The following is a 15,259-nucleotide window of genomic DNA, read 5'->3' as shown; positions in this document are numbered from 1 at the left end:
TGGCAAACATAGTGAGACCTTATCTCTACAAATAACAATAATAATAATAATAATACATCTAGTATATCCAATCTGGTTAATCGTCGCAGCCTTCAGTACTCCCTACCAGACCCCCTAGGGCTTCTCATCCCCTAGTACACAAAGCATCAAGCCTTGGCCTCTCGGAGGCCTCTGGGATCCCACCGGAGGCCAGGACCATCACCCCCTCAGCCCCCAGAAGACCAGGAGGCCCCTCAGGTCAGCCCCTCTGGTCAGTCAAGGAAATTGAGGTCCACGGAAGCACAGCAGGGCCCAAACTCACACTCCCAGCCCTTTTCCTGGAACCAGCAGAACATGAACCCTGCTGGGGAGGGGCGGACCAGCTACACCAGGAGACCAGGACCCCCGGCGGCTCCCATTGCTGGGAGCATGCAACCACACTCTGGCCCAGCCTTCCTCAGTGGGGTGACCCCGAGCCCTGAGTCCCCAGCCCCGTCTCTGGCCTTCTTCTGGGCATCTGAGATGGGGCTGGTACCCGTGGAGTGCTCAGTCTTGTCAAGGACACCCCAGAATCCACGTTGGGTGGCAGTGGTGTGCAGCAGCTTCAGGGGCTCACAATTCTACCGGATTCCCACTCCACAGCAGTGTGAGGCTGAGTTCCACTGGCAGAGGGTCAGATGGGGGCACCCTGTCCCCCACTCAGGGTGTCCGGTGAGAGCTCAATTGGTGTCCTCCACAAAAATACTGAATTCCTAACACCTGGTACCAGGGAATAGGACCTTATTTGGAAATAGGGTAGATGTAATTAGGATGCAGATGTGGAGGTAGTTAGAATGACATCATGCTGAAGTAGGGTGGGCCCTAGTCCTTATAAAATGACTGCATGGGGGCTGGGTATGTACGGTGGCTCACGGCTGTAATCCCAGCACTTTGGGAGGCCGAAGTAGGCGGATCACCTGAGGTCAGGAGTTCGAGACTAGCCTCACCAATATAGTGAAACCCTGTCACTACTAAAAATACAAAAATTAGCTGGGCGTGGTGGCAGGTGCTTGTAATCCCAGCTACTCAGGAGGCCAAGGCAGGAGAATTGCTTGAACCTGGGAGGGGGAGGTTGCAGTGATCCGAGATCATGCCACTGCACTCCAGCCTGGGCGACAGTGAGACTCTGTCTCAAAAAAGAAAGAAAAGACTATGTGGGGGCTGGGCGCGGTATGTTGGCTCACAGCTGTAATCCCAGCACTTTGGGAGACTGAGACAGAAAGATCACTTGAGCCCGGGAGTTCAAGACCAGCCTGGGCAACATAGTGAGACCCCCGTTTCTACAAAAAAATACAAAAATTAGCTGGGCGTGGTGGCACACGTCTGTAGTCCCAGTTATTTGGGAAGCTGAGGTGGGAGGATCGCTTGAGCCTGGGAGGTTGAGGCTGCTGTGAGCTATGATCGTGCCACTGCACTCCAGCCTGGACAACAAAGTGAATCCCTGTCCCCCCACCCCCTGAGAAAGGCCATGTGAAGATGGAGGTAGAGGCCGGGCGTGGTGGCTCACACGTGTAATCCCAGCATTTTGGGAGGCCAAGCTGGGTGGCTCACAAGGTCAGGAGTTCGAGACCAGCCTGGCCAATATGGTGAAACCTCGTCCCTACTAAAAATACAAAAATTAGCCGGGTGTGATGGCAGGCTACTTGGGAGGCTGAGGCAGGAGAATCACTTGAACCCGGGAGGTGGAGGTTGCAGTGAGTTGAGATCGTGCCACTGCACTCCAGCCTGGGTGACAAAGCGAGCCTCTGTCTCAAAAAAAAAAAAAAAAAAAGATGGAGGCAGAGATTGGAGCGGTGCGGCCAAGGAGCCAAGGACCACTGGCCACCACCGGAATCTGGAGGGGTAGGAGGGAGCCTGGCTCTGCTGGCACCTTCCTTCTGGCCTCCTGACCTCTGGAGCTCTGAGAGCCTCTTGAGTAGCGTGGTGTCTGGCTCACACGGGCATATCATGACCTGCCCTGTGACTATACCTGGCACTGGCAGGTCCCTGGCAGTTTCCAGCCCTCAGCTCCCACAGGCTGGGATGGTCACTGGTCTGATTTCTAGGTCAAGAAAACACCCATGGCCCGCCCTGGGGCAAGCCGTGGTCTCACTGCCCCTGCAGAATCTGGCCTGTTGAATTCGGCTTTCAGGAGGGGCGGCAGCTGGAAGCCCTGCCGGGAGGCTCCATGTATGGGCAGACAGCCTCTTGGTCATGCCAGTAGCCAAGGAGTGGCTGGGATGGAGTGAGGCAGAGAGGAGTTGGGGGGGCTCGGGGTCTGTCTGGTGGGAGCAAGTTTTCTTCTTTTTTTTTTTTTTTGAGACAGAACGAGTCTCCTGCCTCAGCCTCCTGAGTAGCGCTGGGATTACAGGCGCCCGCCATGACGCCCGGCTACTTTTTGTATTTTTAGTAGAGATGGGGTTTCACCATGTTGGCCAGGCTGGTCTCGAACTCCTGACCTCAGGTGATCTGCCCGCCTCAGCCTCCTAAAGTGCTGGGATTACAGGCGTGAGCCACTGCATCCAGCCGGTGGGAGCAAGTTTTCAAAGACATCCCTGGGACAGGGCTCAGCGCCAGGGAGAGCCAGTGAGGGCTTGGTGTGTTTCTTGCCTGGTGCCCATCCCTGTGCATCCAGCGATGACTGCAGCTGCCTGCGTCCTGGGCGTCCGTGCTGCTGCTCTTGGGCAGGGTTGTAGCGTGCGGGTCCCCCCGCGCAGCTGCTGGGCCAGGCGTGACCTCCAGGACAAGGCAAGCTGGGTTCAGGCCATAGCTTGGCTGTGACTCAACCCTGGGGCATCAGAGAAAGGTCATGGGGCTGGTTGAACACAGAGCCTCAGGTGCTGGACAGGTAAGATAGACGTCGCGGGGGAGGGAACACCCCACACCACGCAGGGTCCCCCGCAACTCCGGGCTGCGCTCAGGAACACAGCACACAGCCAGGGACCGTGGGAGGCAGGCTTTGCAGTAATGAGAGGGTGAGGGGGCCTCCGCTTCCCCAGAGAAGAGGTGATCGGCCTGTTGAGAAAATTTCAGGCCGGGTGCGGTGGCTCACGCCTGTCATCTCAGCACTGTGGGAGGCTGAGGCGGGAGGATTGCTTGGGCCCGAGAGTTGCAGGCCAGACTGGGCAACCTGGGGAGACCCTGTGTCTACAAAAAATTAGAACATTAGCTGGGTGTGGTGGCTCATGCCTGCAATCCCAGCTACTCAGGAAGCTGAGGCAGGAGGATCACTTGAGCCCAGGCGGTCAAGGCTGCAGTGAGCTGTGATTATATCACTGCACTGCAGCCTGGGTGACAGAGTGAGACCTTGTCAGAAAAGAAAAGAAAAAAGAAAAAAAGAGAAGAGAAGAGAAAAAGAGGAGGCGAGGGGAAGAGAGGGGAGGAGAGGGCAAGGGAGGGGTGGAAGAAAAGAAAAAAGAAGGCTGGGCACAGTGCCTCATGCCTGTAATCCCAGCACTTTGGGAGGCCGAGGTGGGCAGATCACCTGAGGTCGGGAGTTTGAGACCAGCCTGACCAACATGGAGAAACCTTGTCTCTAGTAAAAATAAAAAAATTTAGCTGGGCATGGTGGTGCATGCCTGTAACCCCAGCTATTCGGGAGGCTGAGGCAGGAGAATCGCTTGAACCCGGGAAGTGGAGGTTGTGGTAAGCTGCAATTGCACCACTGCACTATAGCCTGGGCAACAAGAGCAAAACTGTCTCAAAAAAAAAAAAAAAAAAAAAAAAAAACAGAACCGGCACTTTGGGAGGCCGAGGCGGGTGGATCACCTGAGGTCAGAAGTTCGAGACCAGCCTGAACAACATGGTGAAACTCTTGTCTCTAATAAAAATACAAAAAATTAGCCAGGTGTGGTGGCGGGCGCCTATAATCCCAGCTACTCCAGAGGCTGAGGCAGGAGAATCACTTGAATCCAGGAGGCGGAGGTTGTAGTGAGCCGAGGTTGCACCACTGCACTCTAGCCTGGGCGACAGAGCCAGACTCCATCAAAAAAAAAAGAAAGAGGCCGGGCGCGGTGGCTCACGCCTGCAATCCAAGAACATTGGGAGGTCGAGGCGGGTGGATCACAGGGTCAGGAGATTGGGACCGACCTGGCTAACAGGGTGAAATCCCGTCTCTACTAAAAATACAAAAAATTAGCCAGGCGTGGTGGTGGGCACCTGAAGTCCCAGCTACTCAGGAGGCTGAGGTAGGAGAATCGTTCTGAACCCGGGAGGCAGAGGTTGCAGTGAGCCGCGGTTGTGCTGCTGCACTCCAGCCTGGGCAACAGAGTGAGACTCTCAAAAAGAAGAGAAGGGGAGAAGAGGAAAGCAGAAGAGTTCCAGGGTTAGCAGGGGACAGAAGTGACTCAAGGAGAAGCAGGACCCTGCCCAGCCCCCTCTGAGGATGGAGGGCTCTTTGCCTAGGGGACGCACCTGCAGGAGCAGAGGAGGCCATTGGGGACCTCCCGGTTTCCCCAGGCTGAGCAAAGGCAGCACAGGACACAGAACACGCATTTGAGGCTTTGCGCCGCAGCTTGGATTTAGTTACACACTGTCTGCAAAATGTGTCCTGGGTTGAAGCACATCCTGGCTGCGCTCCTGGTAAACGGTGCTGCCTCTCTGCCATTTCCCCCTCCCCAGGGGACAGCGATTCCATCTGCCTCCCAAGATGGTGGTGAGGGCGGAAGGAAGGGCTGCAGCGGGGCCTGGCACCCTCTGGAGGGCCCCCAACTATGAGTCTTGTTTGATTCTAGGGTCTCAGACTTAGTCATTGCCAAGTCGAGTTGGGTGGGGCGAGCGCTGCCCGGGGCGCCTCCAGGTCAGGGCCCGGAGCAGGTGTTGGGAGGAGGCCTGAGTCCAGCAGAGCCCGCAGCTGCCGTGGCCTTCACCATACATGGGCATGAAACTGCGGTCACTATTAATAACCACGGTGCCTTTGCCCAGGTCTGGGATGACAACCGCTATAAAGCCAGGCCTGCCAGCCCCAAGCGGCTCCTTCAGCCCCCGAGAACCTTAACCCCCCTGTTGTGAGACAAAAAGAAAAGTAAGTACCAAAACCATCTCTCTCCCCCCGTCCCCCTGGTCAGCCTCGTGCAGAACACGGGCCCCCGCTTGGCGGCCGGAAGTCAGACACAGAACAGTGGTGAAATGAGATCCCCCCTCAAAGGACGTCTGAAGCACAGATCCGGGGTGGTACCTACTTGTCCCAGGCGGTTCGGTGGCCTCCAGGTGCTCCCAGCCCTGCCTAAGGAGCAGGGAAGATGGCTGTGGGGAGGAGGAGGAGGCAGCGGCTGAGCTGTTTGGGGGCTGGGCCTGCTCACTGCTGCTCCTTATCCAAGGGGACAGAGCCGGGGATCCCGCCGCAGGCCGGGTGACCCCAACAATGCATGTGTGTCTTGCGATGATGTGGCCACAGCCGTGGCTCCCTCAGTGGGGGGAGGCGAATGGCGAGGACGGACGTGGGGGCTCCCTCCCTCCGGCCCCCTCCCCACCCCCACCCCTGGCTGTCCTGGGGTCTCCTGCCCCTCTCTGGGGTTTCATAGTTTGAAGGTCCCTTTAGGGGAGAACTTACAGGCCGTGTCCTCAATGAGCCCTGTTTGGATTGACTGCACCTCACGGGTTCCCTGCTTGGAGAGCTGCCGGACCCCCACCTTGTCACCCCCTCCCCTACCTTGGAGGGGGCTGGGCCCTCATCCTCCCTGAAGCTCAGTGGTTTCTCAACCTCGTTGAATGCTGCAGAAGCTTAACGGGGGCAGAGAGGAGACAAGGCCATTTCTCGGGAGCCCGCAGCTCCCCCAGAATGTGCAGGGTGGATCCTGTCTGGCCTCTTCAGCCTGCTTCTCCCCCAGGCCCGAGCTGGGCCCACAGCTGGCCCCAAGGACACCCCCTTAAGGCCCTGGCAGCAGGGAGTCCGGGGCGCCCAAGCTCGGTGGCCTTGGCGGTGACAGCTTTGGCCCTGGTAGGGCCCTGGGGTGGGGGGCGGGGGGCGGCGCCAGTGGAGTAACTGCTGATTAAGGGGCCGGCTGACTGCTACTTGATGTGAGTGGCAGATGGTTGGGGGTGGGGTGGGGGTGCCTGAAATAGAGTTGGGGGGAGGCCGGCACTAAAGCCTCATCCCCCCCACCTCCCAGGGCCTCTCTGCTTCCATCCAGGTGGGTCTCAGCCTCTCTCTTCCCATGGCCGGCAGGACTTCTGGGGAAGGGCCTGAGGGCAGAGTCCCAGGGCTGGGCGGTCCCAGGGGAGCAGGCAGGGCAGGGCAGGGAGTTCAGGTTCTCCATGGAAGGGACTGTCCATCTGTCTGTGCACACACCCTCCAGTGCCTCCCAGGCAGGGAGGGGGCTGCAGACTGGCTTCCTGATGACCCAGGTGGTTCACGCCTATAATCGCAGCACTTTGGAAGGCTGAGTTGGGAGGCTTCCTTGAGCCCAGGAGTTCGAGACCGGCCTGGGAAACAGATCCCGTCTCTACATAAAATGAAAAAATTAGCTGGGCACGGTGGCACGCCCTGTAGTCCCAGCTACTTGGGAGGCTGAAGCAGGAGGATTGCTTGAGCTCAAGAGGTTGAGGCTGCAGTGAGCGATGAGGGTGCCTCTGCACTCCAGCCTGGGTGACAGAGTGAGACCCTGCCTCAAAAAAACCCCCCAAAGATTGCCTTCCCAGCTGGAGAAGCCACTGAGCCAGGGGCACAGCGGGGTCCTGCCTGTCTGTCCCAGGCCCCGGGAACCCTGAGACACCCCTCCCCCACCCCTCACAGGGAAAGGCCTCAGAAGCTGCGAAGCAAGGACCCCACCGTGGGCACGAGAATCCCGCCCTCGCACGGGAGCTCGGAAGGCCAGTTTCCAACGAGGTCCTCTGCCCTCCACAGACTCCATGGGCTGCCTGTCACCTGGGGTCCTGCAAGGGTCAAGGAGGGAGGCCCCCAGGCAGGGGACTTTCAGCAGAGCCAGGCTACCCTCAGCCAAGTTCCTCAAGCTCCGGGAATGACTTGGCCCAGAGAAGTGTCAGCCACGCGACAACATGGGGGCCTCTGTGTGATGGTTGGTGCCTGCCCTGGACTCTCAGTCCCTTCCTGGGCCCACGATAGGTACCTCAAGGGAGCGGGGCAGGATTTTTGTTTGTTTGTTTTTGAGACAGAGTCTGGCTTTGTCGCCCAGGCGGGAGTGCAGTGGTGTGATCTCGGCTCACCGCAACCTCTGCCTCCCAGGTTCAAGCAATTCTCCTGCCTCAGCCTCCTGAGTGGCTGGGATTACAGGTGTGCACCATCATGCCCGGCTAATTTTTGTATTTTTAGTAGAGATGGGGTTTCACCATGTTGGCCAGGCTGGTCTCGAACTCCTGACCGCAAGTGATCTGCCCGCCTTAGCCTCCCAAAGTGCTGGGATGACAGGTGTGAGCCACCATGCCCAGCCCAGGGTAGGATTGGAGCCCATTCTCTGCCCTTAGAAGAAGTTTCTTCCCTGGGACACTGTGTATATTTGGGGTTGGACTGTTCTCTGGGGTGGGGCTGTCCTGGGCACTGCAGGGGTCGAGCAGCATCCCTCGCCTCCACTCACCCCTTCCCAAGGCGTGAGGACCACAAATGTCTCCAGACATCGTCCAGTGTCCCCTGGTTGGCGGGCGCAGAATCACCCCCAGGTGAGAACTATTGGCCTGAGATTGCTCTTCGCCGGGAGCATGTCAGGAAGGTGAAGGCAAGGATGAGTTTAGATGATACGAATTCTGTGGCTTTTTGCATTGTTTTTGAGACAGGGTCTTGCTCTGTTGTCCAGGTGGGAGTGCAGTGGCGTGATCATAGCTCACTGCAGCTTCCACGTCCTGGGCTCAAGAAATCCTCACACCAGCTGGGCACGGTGGTGCACGCCTGTAATCCCAGCACTTTGGGAGGCCAAGGCGGGCAGATCACGAGGTCAGGAGATCGAGACCATCCTGGCTAACACGGTGAAACCCCATCTCTACTAAAAATACAAAAAATTAGCCGGGCGTTGTGGCGGGCGCCTGTAGTCCCAGCTACTCGGGAGGCTGAGGCAGGAGAATAGCGTGAACCCGGGAGGCGGAGCTTGCAGTGAGCCGAGATTGTGCCGCTGCACTCCAGCCTGGGCGACAGAGCGAGACTCCGTCTCAAAAAAAAAAAAAAAAAAAAAAAAAAGTCCTCACACCTCAGCTTCCCCAGTAGCTGGGACCATAGGCATGTACCCCAAAGCCCAGCTAATTTTTAATATTTTTTGTAGAGACAGGGTCTTGCTATGTTGCCCAGGCTGGTCTTGAACTCCTGGGCTCAAGTGATCCTCCGGCTTCGACCTCCCAAAGTGCTGGGATTCCATGCATGAGCCACCCGAGCCGCTCTGTGGTTTAACATGTATCAGAAAATCCAGGTTTCCTCATGTTGTGTCAGAAAGTTTCCTCTTCAGAGGAATTTAGCTAAAAATCAATAAAATAAGTGGGACTTGTAAAGTAAACACAGGTCGGGCGTGGTGGCTCACGCCTGTAATCCCAGCACTTTGGGAGGCCGAGGCGGGAGGATCACCTGAGGTCAGGAGTTTGAGACCAGCCTGGCCAACATGGTGAAACCCCCATCTCTACTAAAAAATACAAAAATTAGCCGGGCGTGGTGGTGCACGCCTGTGATCCCAGCTACTCGGGTGGCTGAGGCAGGAGAATCACTTGAACCTAGGAGGCGGCGGTTGCAGGCAGGGAGCCAAGATTGCGCTACTGTACTCCGGCCTGGTCAACAGAGCAAGACTCTGTCAAGAAAGAAAGAGAGAAAGAGAGAGAGAAAGAAAAGAGAGGAAGGAAGGAAGAAGAGAGAGAGAGAAAGAACACAAGCTTGTGTGGGGGGGTGTCTGTGGCCCCCATTCTGAGTGCAGGAGGAGAATGAGGGACTTCAGAAGCATCCAGCCAAGGGGGTGGTTGCTGGGGACTAGGGCCTCCGCTGAGGGGACCAGAAAGCCCTGGGGGACTGACGGGACCCTGAGGGGATTCCAGGAAGTTGGAGGTGATGGAGGGGGGTCCCACACAGGAGCAGGAGGGGTCTCCTCTGGGGGAATGAGGATTCCCGAGGTGACGGTACCCTGACACTGGGCCCAGGCACGGGACAGTGGACCTGGCTCAGGTTCCCAGGCTCGGCCACCTGGACTCGTGTCCTTATTCCCCCTTTTTTCCTTCTTCTTTTTCTTCTTCTTCTTTTTTTTTTTTTTTTTTTGAGATGGAGTTTTGCTCATGGTGCCCAGGCTGGAGTGCAATGGAGAGATCTCGGCTTACTGCAACCTCCGCCTCCCAGGTTCAAGCGATTCTCCTGCCTCAGCCTCCCGAGTAGCTGGGATTACAGGCACCCGCCACCACGCCCAGCTAATTTTTTTGTATTTTTAGTAGAGATAGGGTTTCACCATGTTGGTCAGGCTGATCTCGAACTCCTGGCCTCAGGTGATCCACCCACCTTGGCCCCACAAAGTGCTGGGTTCCAGGTGTGAGCCACCTCACCTGGCCCTGATTCCACCTTTCATGTGTGGTGTTGGGCAAGCAAATCCACTTCCCGAGCCTCAGTTTCCCCATCTGCAAAAAGGAGTCAGTTGCACGCATCTCTATCAGGGTGCTGGGGAGAATTCCAAGCCCTGCTAGACACCTGGCAGGTGGATCCTGCTGTGCCCATCGGGCTGGCCTGTGGGTCGGGGCCTGCCTCGGTTTGTCACTGTGGTGCATAGCGACACCAGCCATCAACCCAGCAGCTGTGATAACTCCAAGCGCCTGGTGCTACGCTACGCTGAGCACACGAGGGAGGGAACTGAGGCACAGAGACAGCGTTTTACCTGCCTGGGGACAGCGGGCCAGGAAGTGGCAGAGGCTGCCTGGGTTTGGGCCGAGCAGGCTGGGTCCTGGAGCTGCCCACCTGCACCTGGGGCTGCCTGGTCTCAGGGTGCCCTGTCCCTGTCGCTGATGGACGGGTACTCCTAGGGGGACAAATTACAGGTGCATCTGCTGTGCATTTGGGGAGAATGAGTCACTGGTTCTGTTTGTGGAGGGCAGGAGCCGCGAGACAGGCAGAGGTTAACCGACACCATCACTGCACCCAGAATCCAGCTGTACTCGGGCAATGTTGGGGTGGGATTCTCTGGGCCCCTTAGATGGCTCTGGGAGGGGAGAGGGGGTCTTCCCAGCAGGCGAGTGTGAAGATGGAAGGCCACATGGGGCTGGAGAAGGTCAGGGGGTTGGCATTCAACAGAGCTGAGTTCAAATATCAGCTCTGCTGGGTGACCTTGGGCAAGTTTCTTTCTCTGAGCCCTATAAGAATGGGTCATGGAGTAATCTGACTTCTCAAGCTGATTGGCTCCCATAAGGGTGACTCATCCTCCTGTTTCTCCTGGGAACACAGGTCTTTGAGTGCTAACACCAGGAACGTTCTGGGCAAACTGGGATGAACTAGCTACCCTAGTGCTCCTGTTCCTATTTTTTTAACTTTTAGCAAAACACACAAAGCAAAATTTGCCATCTTAATCATTATTATTTTTTCCCCCAAGACAGAGCCTTGCTCTGTCGCCCAGGATGGAGTGCAGTGGCGTGATCTCAGCTCACTGCAACCTCTGCCTCCCTGGCTCAAGCTAGTCTCCTGCTTCAGCCTCCGAAGTAGCTAGGATTACAGGCGTGTGCCACCATGCCCGGCTAATTTTTGTATTTTTAGTAGAGATGGGGTTTCACCATGTTGGCCAGGCTGGTCTCAAACTCCTGACCTCATGATCCGCCTGCCTCAGCCTCCCAAAGTCCTGGGATTACAGGAGTGAGCCACTGCGCCCGGCCAAAAAAGTTGTTTTAATTAAAAATATTTTATTTTACTTTTTAAATTTAAATTTATTTTTTTGAGACGGAATCTCCCTCTGTCACCCCAGCTGGAGAGCAGTGGTGCAATCTTGACTCACTGCAATCTCCGCCTCCTGGGTTCAAGTGATTCTCCTGTCTCAGCCTCCCAAATAGCTGGGATTACAGGTGTGCACCACCACACCCAGCTAATTTTTGTATTTTTAGCAGAGACGGGGTTTCACCATGTTGGCCAGGTTGGTCTTGAACTCCTAACCTCAAGTGATCTGGGTGCCTCGGTCTCCCAAAGTGCTGAGATTACAGGCATGAGCCACTGTGCCCGGCCAAGAATAACATTTTAAATTAAAAAAAGAAACAGGGTCTCACTATGTTGCCTAGTCTGGTCTCAGACTCCTGGGCTCAAGCGATCCTCCTGCCTTGGCTTCTCAAAGTGCTGGGATTATAGGCGTGAGCCACTGCTATAGCCCCCCAGTATTTTTTTTAAAAGTAGAGACAGGGTCTTGCTATATTGTCCAGGCTGATCTCAAACTCCTTGGCTCCTCCAGTCTCAGCCTCCCAAAGTGCTGGGATTCACAGGTGTGAGCAACTACGCCCAGCTTCCTTCCTTCCTCCCTGCCTCCCTTCCTGCCTCCCTTCCTCCCTCCCTCTCTCCCTTCCTCCCTCCCTCTCTCCCTTCCTCCCTCCCTCTCTCCCTTCCTCCCTCCCTCCCTCTCTCCCTTCCTCCCTCCCTCCCTCTCTCCCTTCCTCCCTCCCTCCCTCTCTCCCTTCCTCCCTCCCTCCCTCTCTCCCTTCCTCCCTCCCTCCCTCTCTCCCTTCCTCCCTCCCTCCCTCTCTCCCTTCCTCCCTCCCTGCCTCCCTTCCTCCCTCCCTCTCTCCCTTCCTCCCTCCCTCTCTCCCTCCCTCCCTGCCTCCCTTCCTCCCTCCCTCCCTCCCTTCCTCCCTCCCTCTCTCCCTCCCTTCCTCCCTCCCTCTCTCCCTTCCTCCCTCCCTCTCTCCCTTCCTCCCTCCCTGCCTCCCTTCCTCCCTCCCTACTTCCCTCCCTCCCTCCCTCCCTTCCTCCCTCCCTGCCTCCCTTCCTCCCTCCCTCCCTCCCTTCCTCCCTCCCTTCTTCCCTCCCTCCCTTCTTCCCTCCCTCCCTTCTTCCCTCCCTTCCTCCCTCCCTCCCTCCCTTCCTCCCTTCCTCCCTTCCTCCCTCCCTTCCTCCCTCCCTTCCTCCCTCCCTTCCTCCCTTCCTTCCTCCCTTCCTTCCTCCCTTCCTCCCTCCCTTCCTCCCTTCCTCCCTCCCTCCCTCCCTTCCTTCCTTCCTCCCTTCCTTCCTCCCTTCCTTCCTCCCTCCCTGCCTCCCTCACTCCCTCCCTCCCTCCCTGCCTCCCTCCCTGCCTCCCTTCCTCCCTCCCTCCCTTCCTCCCTCCCTGCCTCCCTCCCTGCCTCCCTCCCTGCCTCCCTTCCTCTCTCCCTCTCTCCCTTCCTCCCTCCCTCTCTCCCTTCCTCCCTCCCTCTCTCCCTTCCTCCCTCCCTCTCTCCCTTCCTCCCTCCCTCTCTCCCTTCCTCCCTCTCTCCCTTCCTCCCTCCCTCTCTCCCTTCCTCCCTCCCTCTCTCCCTTCCTCCCTCCCTCTCTCCCTTCCTCCCTCCCTCTCTCCCTTCCTCCCTCCCTCTCCCTTCCTCCCTCTCTCCCTTCCTCCCTCCCTCTCCCTTCCTCCCTCTCTCCCTTCCTCCCTCCCTCTCTCCCTCTCTCCCTTCCTCCCTCCCTCTCTCCCTCTCTCCCTCTCTCCCTTCCTCCCTCCCTCCCTCCCTCTCTCCCTTCCTCCCTCCCTCCCTCCCTCTCTCCCTTCCTCCCTCCCTCTCTCCCTTCCTCCCTCCCTCCCTCTCTCCCTCCCTCCCTCTCTCCCTTCCTCCCTCCCTCCCTCCCTCCCTTCCTCCCTCCCTCCCTCCCTTCCTCCCTCCCTCCCTCCCTTCCTCCCTCCCTCTCTCCCTCCCTCCCTCTCTCCCTTCCTCCCTCCCTCTCTCCCTCCCTCTCTCCCTTCCTCCCTCCCTCTCTCCCTCTCTCCCTTCCTCCCTCCCTCCCTCCCTCCCTCTCTCCCTCCCTCTCTCCCTTCCTCCCTCTCTCCCTTCCTCCCTCCCTCTCTCCCTTCCTCCCTCCCTCTCTCCCTTCCTCCCTCCCTCTCTCCCTTCCTCCCTCCCTCTCTCCCTTCCTCCCTCCCTCTCTCCCTTCCTCCCTCCCTCCCTCTCTCCCTTCCTCCCTCCTTCCCTCTCTCCCTTCCTCCCTCCCTCCCTCTCTCCCTTCCTCCCTCCCTTCCTCCCTCCCTCCCTCCCTCTCTCTCTCTCCTTCCCTCCCTCCCTCCCTCTCTCCCTCTCTCCCTTCCTCCCTCCCTCCCTCTCTCCCTCTCTCCCTTCCTCCCTCCCTCCCTCTCTCCCTCTCTCCCTTCCTCCCTCCCTCTCTCCCTTCCTCCCTCCCTCTCTCCCTTCCTCCCTCCCTCCCTTCCTCCCTCCCTCTCTCCCTCCCTGCCTCCCTCCCTCCCTCCCTGCCTCCCTTCCTCCCTCCCTCTCTCCCTTCCTCCCTCCCTCCCTCTCTCCGTTCCTCCCTCCCTTCCTCCCTCCCTCTCTCCCTTCCTCCCTCCCTCTCTCCCTTCCTCCCTCCCTCTCTCCCTTCCTCCCTCCCTCTCTCCCTTCCTCCCTCCCTCTCTCCCTTCCTCCCTCCCTCCCTCCCTCCCTCTCTCCCTTCCTCCCTCCCTCCCTCCCTCTCTCCCTTCCTCCCTCCCTCCCTCCCTTCCTCCCTCCCTCTCTCCCTCCCTCCCTTCCTCCCTCCCTCCCTCCCTTCCTCCCTCCCTCTCTCCCTTCCTCCCTCCCTCTCTCCCTTCCTCCCTCCCTCCCTGCCTCCCTTCCTCCCTCTCTCCCTGCCTCCCTTCCTCCCTCTCTCCCTTCCTCCCTCCCTGCCTCCCTTCCTCCCTCCCTCCCTCCCTCCCTCCCTCCCTCCCTCCCTGCCTCCCTGCCTCCCTCCCTCCCTTCCTCCCTTCCTTCCTCCCTCCCTTCCTCCCTCCCTCCCTTCCTCCCTCCCTCCCTGCCTCCCTCCCTCCCTTCCTCCCTTCCTCCCTCCCTCCCTGCCTCCCTCCCTCCCTCCCTGCCTCCCTTCCTCCCTCCCTCCCTCCCTGCCTCCCTTCCTCCCTCCCTCCCTCTCTCCCTTCCTCCCTCCCTCTCTCCCTTCCTCCCTCCCTCTCTCCCTTCCTCCCTCCCTCCCTGCCTCCCTTCCTCCCTCTCTCCCTTCCTCCCTCCCTTCCTCCCTCCCTCCCTGCCTCCCTTCCTCCCTCTCTCCCTTCCTCCCTCCCTTCCTCCCTCTCTCCCTTCCTCCCTCCCTTCCTCCCTCCCTGCCTCCCTCCCTCCCTCCCTCCCTTCCTCCCTCCCTCCCTGCCTCCCTCTCTCCCTTCCTCCCTCCCTCCCTGCCTCCCTGCCTCCCTCCCTCCCTGCCTCCCTCCCTGCCTCCCTGCCTCCCTGCCTCCCTCCCTCCCTGCCTCCCTCCCTCCCTCCCTGCCTCCCTCCCTCCCTCCCTGCCTCCCTCCCTCCCTCCCTCCCTGCCTCCCTGCCTCCCTCCCTCCCTGCCTCCCTCCCTCCCTCCCTGCCTCCCTCCCTTCCTCCCTCCCTCCCTCCCTCCCTCCCTCCCTGCCTCCCTTCCTCCCTCCCTGCCTCCCTTCCTCCCTCCCTCCCTCCCTTCCTCCCTCCCTCCCTCCCTCCCTCCCTTCCTCCCTCCCTCCCTTCCTCCCTCCCTCTCTCCCTTCCTCCCTCCCTCCCTCCCTCTCTCCCTTCCTCCCTCCCTCCCTCCCTCTCTCCCTTCCTCCCTCCCTCCCTCCCTCTCTCCCTTCCTCCCTCCCTCTCTCCCTTCCTCCCTCCCTCTCTCCCTTCCTCCCTCCCTCTCTCCCTTCCTCCCTCCCTCCCTCCCTTCCTCCCTCCCTCCCTCCCTCCCTTCCTCCCTTCCTCCCTCCCTTCCTCCCTCCCTCCCTTCCTCCCTCCCTCCCTCCCTCCCTCCCTTCCTCCCTTCCTCCCTTCCTCCCTCCCTTCCTCCCTCCCTTCCTCCCTTCCTTCCCTTTTTTTTTTTTTTTTTTTTTGAGACGGAGTCTTGTTCTGTTGCCCAGGCTGGAGTGCAATGGCGCAATCTTGGCTCACTGCAACCTTTACTTCCTGGGTTCAAGTGATTCTCCTGCCTCAGCCTCTCAAGTAGCTGGGACTACAGGCACGCCACCGCCATGCCCAGCTAATTTTTGTATTTTTAGTAGAGACGGGGTTTTGCCATGTTGACCAGGCTGGTCTTGAACTCCTGACCACAGGTGATCCACCCCTCTCCGCTTCCCAAAGTGTTGGGATTACAAGGGTGAGCCACCATGCCCAGCCTTGGCTTATTTCACGGAGCGTGACATCTTCAAGGATCATCCTGTTGTGCCCTGTGTCCAGATTCCCTTCCTTTTCATGGCTGAGTAATATTCATGTA

At 58.8% G+C, this 15,259-nt stretch overlaps 1 long non-coding RNA gene across 1 annotated transcript; it reads right to left on the bottom strand.

Annotated features, from left to right (window-relative positions):
* Positions 1–2,695: 2,695 nt before the first annotated feature.
* Positions 2,696–5,637, bottom strand: LOC129138042 (uncharacterized). Its single transcript, XR_008540969.2, has 3 exons — positions 5,549–5,637; positions 5,178–5,241; positions 2,696–2,785 (listed from the first exon to the last, which is right to left on the bottom strand). It is a non-coding gene; the product is annotated as an uncharacterized LOC129138042 (long non-coding RNA).
* Positions 5,638–15,259: the final 9,622 nt, after the last annotated feature.

This window comes from Pan troglodytes, chromosome 20 (assembly GCF_028858775.2).
Source record: "Pan troglodytes isolate AG18354 chromosome 20, NHGRI_mPanTro3-v2.0_pri, whole genome shotgun sequence".
NCBI lineage: Eukaryota > Metazoa > Chordata > Mammalia > Primates > Hominidae > Pan > Pan troglodytes.
This window is presented reverse-complemented; position numbering and strand designations above follow the sequence as displayed.